This window comes from Nomascus leucogenys, chromosome 7b (assembly GCF_006542625.1).
Source record: "Nomascus leucogenys isolate Asia chromosome 7b, Asia_NLE_v1, whole genome shotgun sequence".
Classification (NCBI taxonomy): domain Eukaryota; kingdom Metazoa; phylum Chordata; class Mammalia; order Primates; family Hylobatidae; genus Nomascus; species Nomascus leucogenys.
Genome location: NC_044387.1, coordinates 101,961,188 through 101,981,444, shown reverse-complemented (window position 1 = coordinate 101,981,444; position 20,257 = coordinate 101,961,188). Strand labels below are relative to the sequence as shown.

The following is a 20,257-nucleotide window of genomic DNA, read 5'->3' as shown; positions in this document are numbered from 1 at the left end:
AAAAACAATAGATTGGGGAGTGAAAAGCGTCATGTATAAGGGGAATAATTATGGCAGATTTAACTGCTAAATTATTTTTAATCTTAGTTTGGGGATCCTGTTTTGATTCCGAAATTAATGGTAATAGGTTTTAAATCTATATGTGGAGAATTTTTTTTTGGAGAAAGAGGGGGAAATCTTTCCATTGGTGACTTTTAGTTTGACTGGCTTATGGTCAGAGTATATGGTCTGTAAATCTCTATGTTTTGAAATTTGTTAAAGTTTGTCTCATCAAATTCATGAGTAGTTTTTAATATTTTTTCATGGAATAAGAGAAGTGCATATATTCTCTGTAGGCAGCATGGTGGTTGAGTCTTAAGACCATAGGCCCTAGACCACAGATCTCAAGACCATCGGCTCTGCTGCTCTCTGGCCATGGAGTATTAGGCAAGTTACCTGTTCAGTCAGTGCCTCAGTTTTCTGTCTATAAAAGGCTGTTAGGAAGAGTTTATGAGATAATATGTCAAACCTCAGAAGAAAACCAGCATGTCTTTCTTGATGTAAGTATGATGTAATTGTTTATTAAACATCTATTATTTTTTCTACCTATTGTTTTTCCACATGCATACACACACACACACACACACACACACAACTGTTGATTGCATTATTTAAATCATTGCTTTTTTCCTCTTTACTTAATTACAACTCTTAGAATTTTACAAACAAAGCCCCTATTTATCATTTGGTTTTATCCATTTGCATTTCTGGAAGTTTGCATTATGTATTCTATGGCTATATTGCTTGGTGCAAATACGTTTATAGTTCTTCCGTTTTCCACTTCCATAATACTCCTTTTGTTCTATGGCTACAATCTTGAGTTCCACTTGAGATGATATTGATAAAGTAACTCCAACTTTTTTTTGGTTCTTACATTTACCAGGCACTTCTTGTTTATCCTTATACTTTCAAACATGTTTTAAAGCTTTATTTCAGATGTGCTTTTTAAAAGCAGATGGGTTTTGTCTTTCATCCCAATCTAAAAGTCTTTGTCCCTCTATTGGAACCCTCATTTACACTTATTATCACATGAATTTGATTTCATTCTCACACCTTTAATAAACTATTTAATATTATATACTACTTAATTTTCTCATTTCTTTAATTCTTACTTTTGCTGAGTTCATCAAGTTTCTTTTAACTCATTTTGCACTCTCTATTTCCAACCTCCCCTGCTCCCTGCCCTGCATTAAAGGAAAATTATGTAAGGTAACTGTTATAAGCAGTAGATTTTAAATGGTTAAATTGTATTATGAATAGTTAAGAGCTACTGGTAGAAGATTTTAGGTCAAAGAATGAAAATAAAACACTTAAACAATTTTTGTAAAATATGAGTTTTTTTTTTTTAACAATGGAAGAGTTGGTATTGATTTTTTAATGTGTTCCCTAAAATAGAAACTTGGTAGAAGACACAGTTGGTTTTTAAAAATTTAGTTCTTTAAAAGTGGAATTCCAGAGGGTGTTGAATATTCTTTTCACAAACCACTGAAAACAAGAGGAAACAGAACTACATGTCCTCAAATGTAATCTCTTTGTGAGGCCCGATGTAGGTGCTGGCTTTTAGTAAACTTTCCTGTCTAATGACATCAGATGAAAGCAGGCTGGCTGTCAAATATTTACAAGCTTGCACTTAGCTCAAAGTTGAGTATACAAAAATTGCAGTGATTCTTTTATTTATTAATCTATTCTGTTCCGTAAGGTGCAATTATCCTGTAAACACAGCATCTTAACACAGCTTAAAAAGCTAATTAGTGTAGGCCCTTTAGAAAACCTCAAACATTTTGGTCCTTCCAGTTCTTCTATGCAAATGCTGCTCTGCGGAAAGTTCCCAGGCTGAGGAAATGGAAGTCTTTCCAAAAATTCATAAAGGCTCTGATCTGCATCCCCTCTTCACATTATCTTTACACCGTGTGATTTTAAAATAAAATATGTTTAAAAAGTTAAGCACATCAGTGGTTAGAGATCTTTGTTGAGCAAGCTAAGAAGCCTCCTTCTCCCTTCCCCCGAAGATGTGCAAAAACTTTTAACTGTCCTCATGCTGCTGCTGGGCCTTCTGTCCTTTATCCCGTACATGTCCCCAAAGGAGCTCATTGGGAGGTAAATGAATGCAACAGATTCTCACTAAGCATTTTTATTCAAGTCCATCCACGGTTGCATTCTGGAGAGCACTGGGGAAGTGAGGTGGGGAGCAGCAGTAAAAACAGTAGCGAGCTGTCAGTGGTGCAGTTTGTCATTGGTCCCCACACAAAAGGCAGACTGTCTCAATAAACAGCATTTACTCCTTTCATATTTGTGGCTTAGGGCTGGAGAAGGGGAGGTGTCACTGGTCGTAATTGTAGAACACATAAATAATAATAGTAGCTTGCAAATCATAGATCAAAGAAAACAGAGGGAGCTGGCAGGGATGAAGGCAAGAAAATAGATACTTCCAGCACAAGCTAATTTACTACCCTTTAAAAAATATGTTCTTCTTTCCAACAGTAAAAGTGGAATGATTGTGTTTGCCCTTTCAGCTGCAGGTAAGGGAGATGAAACTTCTAAATCATCGGTCTCGTGAATTATTTTGGGCACACAAGTATGGGTAGATTGTTTTTCGTTCAAGAGATATTTTATAAATTAATGGGCATTACCTTTACAAACTAGATGTGAGTGGTAACCCTTTTGCTGACTGTAAACACTACTGTGTTGCATACACCAGCTTGTTAAAGCCTGTAGGAATGCATGCATGAGGCCTTTCAGATGAGCTTTCTTAGAGAGAAAAATTGATTTTGTGATCTGAAAAGAATTCCTGGTTTCTATTACATTTGGACAGTCTGATCTCGTCAGAGGTAAGACATCCAGCACCCTGACGATTTCAGGCTTGAATTACACCTTCCCTTTTGGACTCTCCAAAACATGAGAAATATGACAGCATGCAATGCTAAAATTGAGTCCGCATATGATACAGACCCTGAGCAACCTGGTCATTCTCTGCAACCTATGGAAACTCAATGGGAAAATTCCCATAAGATGACAGGGACTGAGAAACTCCCCACGCTATTACAATATTGGAAGGTGTGCTGCTGGTGAAGGCATTTACTGCTGGTGAAAAGTGTGTATTGTGGCTTCTAATAAAAACCTGTGAAACCACATGGGTGTAAAGTAATTTTTTTTCAACTTTTCAAGAAACTGGTGACAATGCTAAGTTCACTGTTTCAGCTTTGGGTGTGAAGTATTTCACCCTATTTGTGATGGCAGGTTTACATCTGTGCTGTAACCTATTCTTACAGCAACATAATCGGAACTAGATTTCACATACAGACAGGGTTTCTCCTTATGGATTGCCTGTGATCGCCCCCAACACAAAATATGATAAATTGTGTATGAATCATACATGTATATTAGCACTCTCTGTGAGTATAGGAGGATTAGCTAGTACTTTTCCAAAGAAAGAATACTTTGTCCTAATATGGAAAGTTGACAATCCCCAGGGCACAGAAGGAGCTGGGCAGTCCTGAGCATAATAGTAGAATGCCCTAGACAGGAGAATAACCTGGAGTTTACTTGTGAAGACATTTTGGCCATCAGCATGCGAGTAGTCAGGTTGCAGACTTTGCTGGTTGTTAGCCCTAACATTTGCTTTCGTACAGCAGTTTTGACAGTTGCACTGCTCACAGCAAACTGCCATCGGAGTTTGTTCTGCCTCAGTGCCACTTGGCTGTCACAGCCTGTCATGAGGCAAGAAAGCTCTAAAAACCTAACCCCATCCGACAGGGTTTAATCATTCCTATTACTCCTGTTGCCTGCACAGGCCACCTCGGAGCACACAGCACTCAATTTTACCCTTCCAACAGCACCTGTTTCATAGGCTTCCATTGTTTTATTATTATTTTAAACAGAGTGATAAGCTACATTGTTTTGAGGAGACAAAAAATCAGCAAAGAAATTGATTTATTTATCAAAACAATAATACTGAAATTGACCACTGATGAACCAAACCCAAATGAAACCAAAACTGTCTAAGTTTAAGTTGCTTTTTTTTTTTTCCTATTTATGCTGCTGGGCAAGAAGGGAGGTAACCCTTCTGTTGTTTCACTAGGATAACAAGGCAGAAGGGAATTGGTTATTTCTCCATTAGACAAAGCATATGGGAAAAGACATTAGCAACTTTTGTCCCCGTCACCCTGTCTCAGACATCTTTACATGCACTTACTTGCTTTTCTTGATCTGTGAAATTAGGAGAGCCTACTTCTTGGTCACTGGCCAACTCCCCTAGCACAGAGACACTCGCTGAGGATTATTTAGAGATTTGGTACGTCATCATCACATATATCCCAAGAAAGTGCCCTCAACTGCTATCAGTGAGGCGACAGTACACCAGAGATCACATATTTAGCCTCCTTTTTGCTTGTTAAAATAAGAGACAGCAATCGGGGGCAATATAATATTCCCCACCATAATGAAATGCAAACAGTCTTGTAAACACTACTAGTATTGAATTCATCAAGACCCAACAAACCTTGATTGATATTTACTCTTACAAACACATAGTAGCCTATTCCCATAACAACCCACAGAGAACGGGAAAGGCAGGAGAGCAGCATTACTAAGGACGAAGTGACAGAAATGCATGTATTGATGTCACTTAGCCACATATGTTGTAGTATCTTTTCTGGAGTACATGTTTGAGTTAAAAGTTGCTTAATTTTGGCCAAATATAATGATTTCACAGAATTAATATAAATAATTGGTCTGATTTCTGAATGGTCACTTCAACTTTGTGTTTAGATTCAAGCCATTTGGCATAGTATGTGTACTCAAATTTTTAAATTAATTGGCTCTTATCCTTTTAAGAAGTTTGACAAAGTTCTTAGTTAATCCAAGGTATAATAGATTTTTAATTAGAACAATCTGAATCTTTTCCTAGAATCATGTTATACCAGAAAAATAATCACATTAAGTAAAAAAACAGTAAGAGTACAAAAAAGGAAAGAACATTTGCAAAACTAGTACATTGGAAAATTTTAAATGGAAATAATAAAGAAAAATCGAGAATAATGAAAAAAACTAAGCGAATACTCTGCAAATAAGTGAATGGTGAACAACTAGATATAAGATTAGGAGGGCTTTTGTTCCCCTCCTTGTAAATATCATTAGAATAAAATGCAATAAACACAGGCTAGTGTCTAGGATATGTGGAGAGACCAAGGACTTCACCACTTTAATTTACTGGCATCTTGGCAATAAAATTGCCCAAGCAACTGGCACTGAGCAGACCTTCATGTCTGATGCAGGAGAAACTAGTAAGAGTTCACTGGCAACCAGCAAATCCTCAGGTCTGTCCTTGAGAGCTGACTTTCCAAAATCTAACAAAACATGTGACCTTGATAATGTCTTTGGAAAGGTAACGATAATCAAAGCTAGAGGAATCCTTTGGACTGTACAATAACATTTTCGTATTCTGGGGGTTGCAGGTTATATTAATTAAGGATCATGACTAATAATGGAATAGAAATGTCAGACATGGATTGCTATGAGACAATTAGAAACTCTTTAGAATTGTCCAATCCTGAAACGAGAGTCATGACCGTAGTTGCGTTTGCCTGCTATCCAAGGCCCTCCAGAACACGGTTCAGCCTAGCTTTCCAGCTTTCTATAATCACCTCCCAATCACAACCCTCATGTCCAATCCAGATTGGCTTAGTAATTATTTCTTAAACATATTTAATACATCTCCACTGTCATTCCTTTGTTAATGGCACTTTCTATTGAAATGTTCTTCCCTTCTTTACCATTTGAGATATTACCCATGTTTTGAAGACCCATTTCACAATCTTTCTTATCCGTGAAATACTTCCTCATTTCTCCATCCAAATATGTCTCTTTCTTCTACTGAAACATCTAAAGCATAGTGTTTGTATTTTCCTGACAAAAATAGGTTATTTTACATCTGTCTTTTTCTCCCTATTGTTTTATAAGCAATTTAAGAGCAAGGATTATATGATTGTCGGCGTGTGTGTGTGTGTGTGTGTGTCACTGGGCTATAGAACATAGTGCTGGCAAAGGCATGAAATGAAGATGATAAGTTGTTTCTTTGTTATTGTTGTTTCTTTTATTTTGTTAAAACCATCATAGATAACTTCAAGACTTGCTTTTGTCAAATATGCTAATGTGATTGCCAGTCTAGTTACTTGATGGAAGACTTGTGATTAGTAAACCGATTTATAGCATAAAAGATAGTTTAAATATCTGTTGACATAACTATATGTATAAAAAGTGTTTTGCAAAAAACATCCTTGTCAATCACATGCAGTTGCTTCTTTCCCCACATCATTTTACTACCTAAATGAATCAAGCCTCATTCCGCTCCCAAATTCTATTAACTCTCCCCAGTGTTGCCTGCCGGCTGAGGAATCCCAGCCCATCATTTTGATGAGTACAGACTTACATAGTCCCTCCTCTGTACCTAGTACAATGTGTGGGTATGACATGCAAGGAGATCTCTAAGTCATTCTGCCATCTGCTTGTCCAAAGTAAAAAACAACAAAACTACATGCAAATAATAAGCAGTACCTAAAACATTTCTTTTGGGACCCAAAACTGTAATATGCTACTAATGTTACCCATAGTGTCTTTTCAACAGGGTCTGTTTGCTGTTGATTTCAAAGGAAGTCAGTTTGATAATCAGCAAATAATCTAAAATTGAGAAAAATGGCTCATGCGAAAGCACCAACCTGTACAAATATTTTTATATACCGAACTCAAGAGAAATCCTTCTTTTTTTTTCATTTTTGCAAAAACAACTGTGGGTATTATCCAAAAATAGCTGACTGTTAACTAGACAACTAGCCAGATCTCTAATGCTCCACGCGGACTCTGGCTGTTGCGTCTCCATCTGTACAGCCTGCTGCCTGCCTGTTTTGAATTATGGGGAGCAGAGAAGGGAATCCAAGAGATAAGGATTCAATGGCATAGGTTGCCTCTGCTCTTGCTTTCATGGGGGAGATATTTTTCTCTTTTATGCTTTGACAGTGTCTGATGATATAGGATTCCAACCAACCTCCTTACTTTTAAAGCATTTCTGTGTGAAGAACACCTGACCTATAGTTTGCTGAATACCAGGCGCAGATCTGATTACCTTCAGGTGTCCTAATGTTATTTGTACACATGTATTTCAGCTCTTTCTTATCCTTTGAGTCTATTTTTTTTACACTTCCAAACTTGAGGATTCTTATTTCCTTTAAACAAATAGTATGACACTTATTAACCAGAGAATGCATTTGTAAGATGAATCAATGAATCATAATCACATACTTCCGCATCCAATGTTAGGTTTCAGCTATGAACACTAAATCTCTATGGTGTGAGTGACAGCAGGTAAAGGTTTTAAACTCATTCCAGCACATGGGATAAGTCTCGTCAGTTATTAAACTGCCACTGAGCTATTTTTAGTTTCTTTTTTTTTTAGTACTCCTTTTTTTTTCTTGATCACATTATATGCCATGATTTTTAAAGATCTATTTTTTTCTATTTTGGAAACAAAAATAGAAATTCCTACAAACAGTTGACTTTACTTTTTCATAATTTTACTTTCTGTTTTGTGCTGTCTGTGCAGCAGGGGTTTGAGAAAATAAAACGGAGTATGTTATGAATGACTCACACTCCAAAAAAATAAAATGATACCATTGGAGTGAGAGACAATAAATACTACTTTCCTTATTCTGTTTTGATTGATACCTACATTCCATTTTTTATTTTTATTTCTTGAAATGGAGTCTCGCTCTGTCACCCAGGCTGGAGTGCAGTGGTGCGATCTCTGCTCACTGAAACATCCTCCTCCAGGGTTCAAGCAATTTCCCTGTCTCAGCTTCCCTAGTAGCTGGGACTACAGGCACCCGCCAGCACGCCCAGCTAATTTTTTTGTATTTTTAGTAGAGATGGGTTTCTACCATAATGGCCAGGCTGGTCTCAAACTCCTAACCTGAGGAGATCTGCCCGCCTCGGCCTCCCAAAACGCTGGGATTACAGGCGAGAGATACCTACATTCCATTTTAAAATCTAAACATAGTAACAAGAAATTTCAACAACTTATGTTACGGGTGACCTTGTCAGAAACAAGTCTCGTTTCCTTTCTGCAGAGCTGGTGTGGTGGAGAGAACCGTAGTTGGGCCACAGCCTGAGATGGAGAATACCCAAAGCAATGGCCTTTATAAAACAGAAATTGGGAATGTGAATCCCGGCTGCTACTTTTAAGCTAACGAGTTTAAAAGCAGCAAATCTGCTAAAGGGAATTGAAATAATACGCAAGAAAGCCAAGTCAGGAAACAGGAGATAAGAATCAAGGTGATGGATTACAAAAAACCTGTGGCATACCTAGTGGAGAGGGGTGGGTTCAGGCTCCTGCAGGCAAGTTGTGACACTGGCTCTGTGCCTTCTTTTCTGTTCTTAATTTACAGGTCAGTCTTTGTCCCCAACAAAAGGTCATGACAAAAATTCTCGATCAAAACTCCCACCCCAACACAAACAATGCGTGATACCAACTAATTTACGTGGAAAAAAACTAAACTTGGATGGAGGGAAGTGCCAGCACCTGTTCTATGGCTACGACCGTAGGATTTTTTCTCTAGCAATGACCGTTGGTTCTTGGTGTGATGAGGCCAGTGCTCATGCCTGCTACCTTAGGGCTTCCCTTAGGCTGTTGTACTTTTGAAAACGTGTAATCAGCGAGGTGGGATGGTTAGCACTCTGGACTCCGACAATGTGTCATCGGTTCTGGATCAGAAAGCAGGTGCGTAACAACACTGTGAGGGGAGAGTTCCTAGAATGGGTCACAGAAGAAGTGTAATAGTCTTGGATTTCAGACTGGGAAAATGGCAGTTTCTTGTTTTTTTTTTCCTTTGGAAGGCTGTAGTAGTTGCTAAATTCAATTTTAAAAACGATTCTAACTTTAACATCAGCAGAAAACAAGATGGTTTGTTGGAAATAATTTGGGCTTCCAAATTAATTCTTGAGTTAAAAGACTGGACTCTTCATTTACTGAGGAGCTTTATATGACTCCATTTTCCAGTCCCTAAATTAACCCTAACCCCATAATGCTATCGTTAACTTTGAGGAAGTAAATGACCCTGGATCTCTAGCATGGAGATTTTAACAAAATAAGTGCTAATACTGTATCCCAGTAAACATAAATATATAAAATACAATTTTGATTATCCTACTGTGTGGTATGAGTAGCTGAAACTTAGTCATGTGGCCAGTTTGAACAAGCAGCCAGCTGGTGAAAGGAATATTTTCACAAATTATTGCACGCTGAAATATTTTAAAGTAGGGGTCTCTCTGTAGAAGCAGATACAGCCTAAGTCAAGGGCATGCTGGTATGAAAATCAAAACAAAGTAATTGATTGTCCTTTTCTAAAAATGCAGAGGTGCTCTTCAATCGCCCCTGTCGTGTACTGACCTTGTTGGAAGCCAACAACAGCATTCTTTTATATCATAGTTCTCTAAAGATATGCTATGGGTATCTGTTACCCTTTCTAAGAACTACCCAACATGTGGGCGGCCCGAAACTGACCCAACAAATCTCAGAGAAGCATAAGAGAAAGTTGCGGCCTCTTCGCTTTATTTGATATCTACCCAATATGTGATATTTGGTGGGGAACCCTGGCCTGGAAATCTGTAGGGTGTTATAAAAGTAAACATTTTGGGCTAATTAATGTCCTGGAATGAACTAGAATGAGTGCTTTCCTAAGGCTGACCTGATACAACAAAAAGTTTGGAATAAAATCCCGTAGAGATGTATTTCTAGAAAAGGAGTAATTGGATCCACTGGGTAGAAAAGTTAACTCTGCCTAGTTCAGCTAAACAGAAACGAGAAGAAAGGGCTAAAAAGGGTTTTATTTTATTGTTGTGATAGACCTGTGGACCTATTATAAGTGATAAAGTTGGTAACACTGTTAAGTACAGAAGATGAAATTTTCTTTAGCTTTCCCTTTTTCATCATTTAGGACACATACTAGGCACCAAATAAGACATGGTCCACCCTTGCCTGAAGAACTCATAATTCTGCTCTCCTCTCTTGAGGTTCTGCTACCCCCCAACCATGAACAAAGTGAGCTTTCAAGCCACCTTCCAGTAGCTCAGGATCACAGTATCACTTCACCCAAGTTTCGTGGCTGGAAACCTTTACTTTTCACGTCCAATAAAGCATCCCTTTCCCGTGTCCTTTCTTCTCTGCTTTCCACATGGACCAAAGCAGGTGGACAAACTCATCTCTGTTAAGAGGCTGATAACTGATCAGTGGGTTCTATCTCATTGACTTGGGAGGGATTTCATTTTAATAAGGGATCACTGAAGACACAGAGATTAATCCAGAGAAATAAATAATTAATGGTACTGTGATAAGACAGTAAGAGACATATCTCGGGCAAGTGGGTGGTTCTGGAGCCCCTTTAAGAGCACCTTGTTAAGGACTATTTGATTCACACATTACAGTAACTCTAGTTTTCCCACTTACAGAAAGAGGTCAAATTTGATAATAACAGGCATTAATTTAAAGAAGAATTTGAGACAAAATTAATGGTCTGAAGTTGCAATATAACTTTCATCTTGCAATATTCACAAAAGAAGCTGAGCTTGTTAACACACCAACCATCCTAAAAGTATACAATATTGATAATAAAAGCACAAAAATATAATAACTTTAAAAAGAAATCATCTTTTGAAACACTGCTAGCCAGAGTGCCCTGCAGATGAAAAGCAGAGACAGACTTTCTCTTTATTACAGTCACATACTTGCCCTCAAACATTTTTCTTTTGAATGGGCAGAAATGAGTTTTCTTTTTTTTTAAAAAAAGCAGTATTTCAAACAATGTGTTGTCTTGTGATAAGAGATCTGTTTTAATGTCTTTACAAAAGAGGACCTTCAAAATGGTATGTTACAGGGGAAAGCATTAGGATTACAAATCACACTCATTTTAAAGGACCCCCAAATCTGTAAAATTGCCCCACCCTTGCCAAGTTCTTTCTGCAAGATGCATTTTTCTTTTTCCTCGGGGAGATTTATGTTAGAGTTATTTGTTAGTGCTGCTTTGTGAAGAAAAAAAAGCCAAAAAGGACCCCTTTTAAAATTTCTCAAAACAGTTCCTACTATTTTTTTTCTAATCACAAGGGATAAAGTCAAATTAATGTATCTTCTTCCTAGAAATCTCCTCTAGAACAATCTTGTTTAGAGAATAACCACTTAGGAAGCCAACTTTACTATTATATTTTCTTGCTATGTCTTTCCTTGAAAGTAAATGCTTTACTTTAGCATCTTGATCTTATACCATTATAATAAATATCCTCTAACATAGAATTTAAAAAATATGTTTGACTTATGTGTCTTATTTAGCAAAATTATTTGAAAAATATTTTAGAATTATTCTATAATATTCTAGATTTAAGTTACAGCGTAATAATTTATGCATGGTGTATGCAGTGACACCTGGCCCTCGGCCTCCTGTCTAACAATATACTAGACAAGAGTTATTACTCCATAATTCACACCCTGTCATGTCTTATTGCTTAATTAAAGCACAACCTTCCTCTACATGACAAGCAATTGGACTGTTAACATTATAGATGATTATCCAACCTAACATATTTTATTTTTACAACTTACTTTTTTTTACATACACAGGATGCTTATTTCAGGGACACCTACCTCTGAAAACATGAAAAATCTGTTTTTTTACTCGCCTTCTGGCTACTGTATAAACCATCACTAGCAAAAACATGGGCAACATATTATGTGTTAGGAATTAGTAATTTCGACACAGAAATAGTCGTCTACCATCTATAAAACAGATTACTGTGTGAGTTTGATGGCATTTGAGTGTTTAATATTTTCTTTTCTATGTTTTATTAACGACCAAGTTAACACTAAGGACTATGTATAGGTGTGTGTACTTGTGAAATAAATGTAGATAAATAACATGTTCACGGTCTGTATAAGAAGAACTTTAAATTCTACTGGAGAATGCAAAAGAGAATAAGTACATGATCAAACCTACCATGCACTTGGATAAGAAGATTATGTAGTGCAAAGATATTATATTTCCTCAAATTTATCTAGGAATTTAATAATAATTCAGTTCAAATTAAAAAATCAACAGCAATATTTTTAACTTGACAATCTGATACTAAAGTTTTTGGGTTAAAAAACAAGTACTTAAAAATTACTAGGAGAATCCTTGGGGAGGAGAGGAGAAAGCAGTAAATAAGGAGCACTTACTCCTGTCCTGTACTAAAACAGATTAGAGTGGTACAATAATTAGCATAGCTAGATGCTGGTAGAGACATGCCAAGAGAATGAGAGAGATCAAAGTGAGTGTGGAAATAAACACAAATGCAAATAGAAGTTTGGTGATGACATAAGTGATATTTGAAATAAATGGAATATAAAAAGTTGGTTAACTATTTGAAGAAAAAAGAAAACTGGATTCTTACCTAATTCTCTACCTCAAAATAAATTTCAAACGAATCAACATTTTAACATGAAAAATAGAATCATAAAAATTCTAGAACCTAAATTCATTTATAAAGTTGATCAGACTTTTCCAAAAAGGATGTAAAACTCACGAGTCATAAAGACTGACAAAATTAAGCAGGAATGTAACAAATAAAAGCAAAGGGCAAATGGAAATCTGGGAGGAAATATATATTTGATACATATAAAATAATAATTTTCTTAATTTTAAAATAAAATATTCACATCAATCATAAAAAGGATAGCACAATAGAAAAGTGGGCAAAAATTAGGAAAACTACATTCTTGACTATATCAATATGGCCATCTTGGATATGATATTGTACTTAAAGTTTTGCAGATGTTACCACCAGGGGAGACAGGACAAAGGGTACTTGGGATCTGTCTGTATTATTTCTCACAACTGTATGTGAATTTACAATGATCTCAAAATAAAAAGTTCAATTTCATTTTAAAAAGTACAAAAAATTTAAGAAAGGCAATTTATAGAAATAGAAAAATTCTAATGTCCAATAAACAGATGAAAAGATATTCATTTCTAGTCAAAATGCAAATAAAAAGGTGATAGGAAGAAATTTCTCCTTCTATTAACTTAGTAAAAATTTAAAATGCTCAATAAATGATGTTGTTAAGGGCAAGGGTATGAGGAAAATAGTCTCTCTTTTGCTGTTGGTGGAAGTACATATTTGTATAATCTTATTAGAAGGCAATTAGGCTATATACATAAACAAATTTTAAATGCACTTGCCCTTGACCCTCTGATGGGAATTGACTTCATGAATACAGAAGCAAAATTTCTCAAATATATACATATGCAGAGATATATAACCACACTGTTTGTAATAGTGAATAATTGGAAATGACAAAAGGGTACATCAATGGGAAAAAATACTGACTAAATACATTTTGGCATACCCGTAATTAAGCAGCTATTAAAAAGAATGTATCGAATATCTCTAAGCTAGTAATATACATCAAAAGTAAACAGGGAGGAAGCAATGTGTAAAACAATGTAAACGTTTTAGTATAAGTAAAAAAAATAGCTGATTAGTAGGGAAGTAGTTCAAGGGATAGGTATGATAGATGATAAAAAGAGAGGCAAATAGATTTCTGTGTAGGGAAAAATAAAGTGGTACCTAAGTAAGCAGAGTCATAGTTATACAGGTAGAATAAGATAGGTAGATAATTAAATGGCTGTTAATAGAAAGTATACAGCCAAAGAAACAAATTTTTCAGATTTTTTTCCTTATTACTACCCACAGACTACTGTACCCACCTCCTTAAATACCCTATCTTTGAATCACCAGACTCCATCACCCTTTATAGCCATTCTTTGTAATCATCTTCAGACCCCCCAGGCCATTGGCCTGCATTCCTTGGAGATTTTCTATCCTGGTTTACTCTCACCCTTTCCAACGTTACTCCTGACAAAATCCTGCGTGACTTGAATATCCACACTGGTCCTTTCAATAGCCTGGCCTCTCCCACTTGAATACCAAAGTTCTTGGACTCCAGCCTCCTCCACTCTCCTTTAACCACTCACTCACATGGTTGCAGTCTAGATTTGTTCATTACGAATAACCTCTCCGTTATCTCAATGTTTAGCAGCCCATTGTTAATGCTCCCTCCTCCTGCTGTTCAGTTCCAGCTCCTTCCCTAGGGAACTCAGTCAGCCTGCAGCTGCACCTACACTCTTTTGATCCTAACACCATTCCTCTGCCTCTCACCCTCTCCCTTATCTGCTTATCCAGTTTCAATTCCACAATCCTGAACTGGAGTCACCTCCTCTCCCACACTATCCACTCATTTGCTCCACGAGTTTCTAAATATTCATTTGGTAAAACCCCAGCTACTGTTAAATCCAGTTCTCTGTCAACTCCTTATCTGCACGTGCACAACTGAATGTCCTGAAGAAAACTACACAACACACAGAACAAATTGGGGATCACTCACCTCCACAGTCCTTTTGTGCTTTGGGTTTTCATATTATTTCCCCATTCTGTTTATTCTCCCTCCCCAATCACAATTTCGTGCAATTTTGTGTATCTTCAGAGCTTCTCCACAATCCTCAGCCTCAGCTCATGACCTTGTATATAGCATTAACACATAAAACGGAGAAGTGAGCCAGAAGAGATCTTCCCCAAGCTCTCCTTATCTATCTCCCTTTCTGCCTTTGTGCTTACTTATGGCAATTACTTTGCAATGGCTCAGCCTGCACTCTCGCCGTAGGCCTGATCCCCTCTCATGGACCTCAGGGGACCTCAACAGTTCTTCCTTCTTTTCTTGCATCATCCACTTTCCCTTATCAATGGAATAATTCCTAACAAATATAACAATTATAAAACATACTAATATGGTTCTATAAAAAACGCTTTCTCCCTCCTTCTGTCTACAGCTACCATTTCATTTTTTACATTCCGATTTCGTAACAAAATTCCTTCAATGAGCAGTCTCTCCATTTCCCAATTTCTCTCCTCTATCCTCTTGGGCCTATTTCAGTTAGATTTTCTCTCTCACCACGAATGACCTAACATTGCTAATTTAAGCCAATCTTCCCATTCCCTGACATAATGACGGAATTTTACAAATGGCTTCCACTTGGCGTCCAGGAAACCACCCTTTTCTGGTTTCTTTCGACTTTATTGGCTACTCTGCAGAATCCTGAATTCTTAACATTGGGGTGTCCATGTTTAAACCCTCGATCTTCCTTTCTTCTCTACTCACAATCACTCCTTTCGCGATTTTACCCAGTCAGATGACCTTAAATACCATCTACATGCTGAGAATTCCTGAATTCCTATTTTCAACCAATACCTAAAGTAGACTCACAGATTACACTGTTCACCTGACATTTGCAATTAGAAATCTAAGAGGCATCTAAAATTGGGCAGGTCCAAACTGCAACCCAACCCACTTGTTCTCCTAGTCTTCCTTACCTTAGTAAATTATAACTCCATCCTTCTAGTTGCTCAGACCAAAAACTCCAGAGTCGTCTTTGGCTCTTCTTGATCTCTCATCTCATACCCAATCTATTAGCAAATTTTGGCAGTTGTGCTTTCCAAATACATTTGGAATGTCAAACTGCTTGAGACCACCTCTTCCTCTACCATTCTGTTCCAATCTGCCCACATCCTTTGCCTGGATTTTTGCAATAGCCTCCAGCTAGCATCTCTGTTCTGCCCTTTCTCTTGTTTCATCTGTTTTGAGTTTAACAACCAGGGATATCCCTTAAAAATATCCGTTAGATACTACATCACATCAGTCAGAATGGCTATTAATTATTAAAAAGCCAAAAAACAGATGCTGATGAGGTTGCAGAGAAAAAGGAATACTTTTACACTCTTGGTGGGAGTGTACATTAATTCAACCATTGTAGAAGACAGTTTAGTGATTCCTCAAAGACCTAGAGGCAGAGATACGATTTGACTAAGCAATCCCATTACTGTGTATATACCCAAAGGAATACAAATCATTCTATTACCAAGATACACGTGTGCGTATGTTAGTTGATGCACCATTCACAATAGCAAAGACATAGAATCAACCTAAATGCCCATCACTAATGGACTGGATAAAGAAAATGTGGTACATATACACCATGGAATACTGTGCAACCATAAAAAGGAACAAGATCATGTCCTTTGCAGGGACATGGATAGATTTGGAAGCTGTTATCCTCAGCAAACTAAAGCAGGAACAGAAAACCAAACGCCGCATGTTCCCACTTGTAAGTGGGAGCTGAATGATGAGAACACATGGACACATGGCGGGGAAGAACACACACTAGGGCCTGTCGGGGTTGGGTGAGGGGAAGGGAGGGAGAGCAGCAAGAAGAATCGCTAATGGATGCTGGGTGTAATACCTAGGTGATGGGGATGATCTATGCAGCAAACCACCATGGCACACTTTTACCTATATAACAAACCTGCATGTCATGCACATGTACCCCTGAACTTAAAAGTTCAAGAAAAAAAGTATTCATCAGATTATGGCATCTCTCTCCTCAAAATCCTCCAAAATTCCACATCCAGGAAAAATGACCTTTAAAAGCTCCCCATCTTACATAGATGAAAAATTAAAATCTATGCATGGCCCCCCATTTTATGAGTCTGTGGCTGTCCTGCCACTCTTGACCTGGTGCCCACACTCCTGCCTATTCCGCCTCTCTGAGCCCCTCTGCTGCACTCACCTCACCAATGTCTTTTCTGAGAGCCTTTGCATCAGCTTCTTTCTTCCCGGAATGATTTCCCCAGGTATCTGCAGGGTTCCTTCCCTCACCTCCTTCAAGCCTTTGCTCAAATATCACTTTCTCAGGAAGACTTTCCTTATTTATAAAAGCACTTCCAATTATCCTTCCCTATTTTGTTTTTCTCCATAGTACTTACACACATACACACATTTATATTCTTATTTATTCTGTCTATGGTCTGTTTTTTTCTCACAAGAATATAAGCCCCATGAGAGCCAGAAAGTCTTTTTTAAAAAATTCGTTTTGCTTAATATTATAATCCTAGCACCAGAAATAGTTCCTGGTACGTAAAAAGCCCTGACTAAGCATTTGTTGGGTTAATGCATAAATGATACATAGATATTTTTAAAGTATGCACTTCTATGAAAGAAATTTTAAGAAAGTACAACTAGTAATTATTTTGGATTTTTTTCCTAACCATGTATATTGTTACTTTTCAGAAGTCAGAATTACAACAACACAGATTATACTGGCAGCAAAATGATAACGTTTTTGTTACTTTTTTTTGTATACTTCTGTTTTTCCTTAAAGGTAAAAAGTGTTTTAAATAAATCTACACGTTTTAAAAAATTGCTGTTAAAGTTACAAGCAAGGTCATACGGTAGTGGAATAAGGAATTGCCGAGCTCACTGAATAGCCCCACATCTGAAGAACTATGTGAATTGTAAATGAAGAAATAGTATAAGATGTCCTAACAAACGACACAAGCGATAAGTGATAAGTGCTCTGATTTGAAGTGCAGAGAAGAGTTTACTGAGGTTTGATTATATTATGTGTAGCTAGAGGGTGAACACCATTTCTCCTGCTATGTTCATTCATGGATCAACTAATAATAATAATATGGTTGTGATGTAACGCAGCAATGGAAAACTTGGATCTGGTAGTCCATGTTCAGAAACAGCATAGACAGAGCTGGTTTTATTAGTTTGAGTGATAGGCTATTATATTAATGGTTCCACCCGAGACAGGGTGGCCCTCGCTCATCCTAGTGCTGACTAGGCCCCATTTTGTAATGAATGATGGCCTCTGTCAGGCACCAGCACTCTGATCATCCAGCACGTACAAAGAAAAAAGTTACTAATAATTCAGGCACATTTTACCAACTTACATCCAAAGGTATTGACAAGGCAGTATTGTTAAAGCACGCTGAGTTTTCAGTTCACTGCATTAAAAATATGTGAACTCCAGTAGAATTATCTGCCAATATTATGAACATATGGCTCCTTTTTTTAACTAATAAATATTTCTACAGATATGAGACTAATGAAGCACACAGTGATACTGCCTTTTCATGATTATTAAATATACAAATTCTCAAGAGATACTAATAGATTTAGGTCATCTCAAGCATAATTTCCTAGAAAACCACTTCAAGTACCAGGCCTTACTTAGCATGTTGTCTATGATGAATGAATGTGGTATGAACACACAATTATAGAAATAAAAATAAACACCCTGGCTTGTTGAGGTATATTTCATGCTCAATGCACCTAAATAACTTTTTAAAAGAGAAATGTTATATTATTTATATTTCAGTGGCCTTGTTACATCGTATTGGATGCTGGGCTTCACCAAATTACAAAAAGATCTTACAGTCAAGAAGCTGTCCCATTTTTATTCCATTTCAGTCAGAGAAAGACAGCCTTGATGCAAAAAGCATTTTATATTTTTTTACGAGATCATCAGCTCAGGATTTTCTGATATCTCTCAATTTTTCTCCACTTCAGCTTTTCTCACAGGTGATAATAAAGCTATTTTGATAGAAATGTAGCCATCTTATGGTTTTCTTTTTAAGTGGGGCTCCGTATTTTTCCCAATTTGAAACAGTAGGTACAGCAAAGTACAGCCGAGTGGAAAGAGGGCAAAGTGTGGAAGCAACATGTCTCCCGAATGTTTCAGGAATCCAAAGTCTGAATTCTCTTTCATTTTTGTTACTAGTTCATAGTGGTCCCTCCTAGATATTTTCTGAAACTAAACTTGTTTCCTTCTACCACCTTTTTCTTGACTTTTCTTTTTTCCGGTGCTGATTTTTTGGAATGTGTAGGTTTGGTAATTTTTATCATTTTCAAGACTGATTGCAGTTATCTCTATTGTTTGGTATTTTTTCCTTTGGTTTTTCACCATTTGCTTTTTCTACTTCTGTTCATTTTGTTGTATCACTTATCTTTCTTATTAAAGTATTAAACTATCACTTAGTACTTTCTTAAACTAGAGTTCTTCGTGGTCTCCATTCCCTTGCTCTCCTTTAAAAATATATATAGTAAGACTCAAGTCCCATTTATATTTTGTCTGAATAACACATATATATTCATAGTGAAACATGTTAAATAAAGTTAATATTCTGAAATTCTCATATCATTCCTATTTTTCAAAAAATAATCAAAACTGAATTTTTCATAATTGTTAAGATATTAAAAATATCTGTCATTAAAAACTTCAAGATATACATAGAGAAATCTAATATAGTATAATTTTGTTCATTTTTAGCAAATGGTCCTGTCTATAAATTTTATTTCAGACTACTAAACCACCTAGATCATGCCAAGTGGTTCATTAAATTTCATGGAAGTAAGAGCTTTAGAATACCTGTAGATTTCATTCAGGAGGAAATAAACATAAAAGAAACATTTTGGTGCGTGCTTTGGTTGAGGCTGGGGATTAGGTGTGTTTACAGTTAGGTAAATTTCTGAAAACTAAATTCAGGGACTAAAATTGGATTTGATTTCAAACAATCCTTCCATAGCATATGCACCAGTTGCTACGCAACACAATTTAATATCAACAAATGATGCCAAGTGATTTTTGCATACTGTAATTGGCTTGCAAGTTTTGCTGCTTGAAAATTGTGAAGAGAATGTGATTATTTAAATTTCAATGGCTACGTTAAAAATGCTAATTTTTATAATTAAAAAAACCTACAACAAAAAACCTACATCTTAAAACTGAAGAAAATAACTGTCTTCTGTGATAATAAATGTACGACAGTCTGCAAAGTTATTCTTCCACCCCGTGGGAAAGCATAGACCATATTGAGGTAGCTTTTGATGCTGGTCTACTCACCTAGCTTCTCTGATGAGTTGGCTGTGGAAAGCTTATATAGAGGCAGAGCTCAATTAGTGTAATTTATGTATCCTTGGACGTCAATCATTCCTGTTGAGAGGTGGGACTCGCAGGCTCTCAGTGCATTAATTAAGAGCTCATCTCAGCAGAGCCATCTTTCTACCTAAGGACCAAAAAGAAAGTTTTAATTAGATTTTTAAAAGCAAGTATGTCATATATGAAAGCAAGTATAGTTCTTTAGGTGGTTTGAGAGGCAACAATTTGAAGGGGCTCTTCCGGACAATACAAATGGCACCAGTTCTCAGTCATCTGTGACATTATGAGTAAGTGGAGGAGCTTCAGTCTTAAACATTGGTTTCGACCTTTGGACAATCACTTCATGAAATCACTGAAATTTTGACTAT

At 36.8% G+C, this 20,257-nt stretch overlaps 1 protein-coding gene across 1 annotated transcript in view; it reads right to left on the bottom strand.

Annotated features, from left to right (window-relative positions):
- The window catches only part of TENM3 (teneurin transmembrane protein 3), a 1,583,118-nt gene that overhangs the window by 1,029,274 nt on the left and 533,587 nt on the right, over window positions 1-20,257 (bottom strand). The window contains exon 3 of the mRNA XM_030816348.1: window positions 19,854-20,016. The gene's annotated coding sequence lies outside the window, so the exon portion shown is untranslated. The remainder of the gene's footprint in view (window positions 1-19,853; window positions 20,017-20,257) is intronic.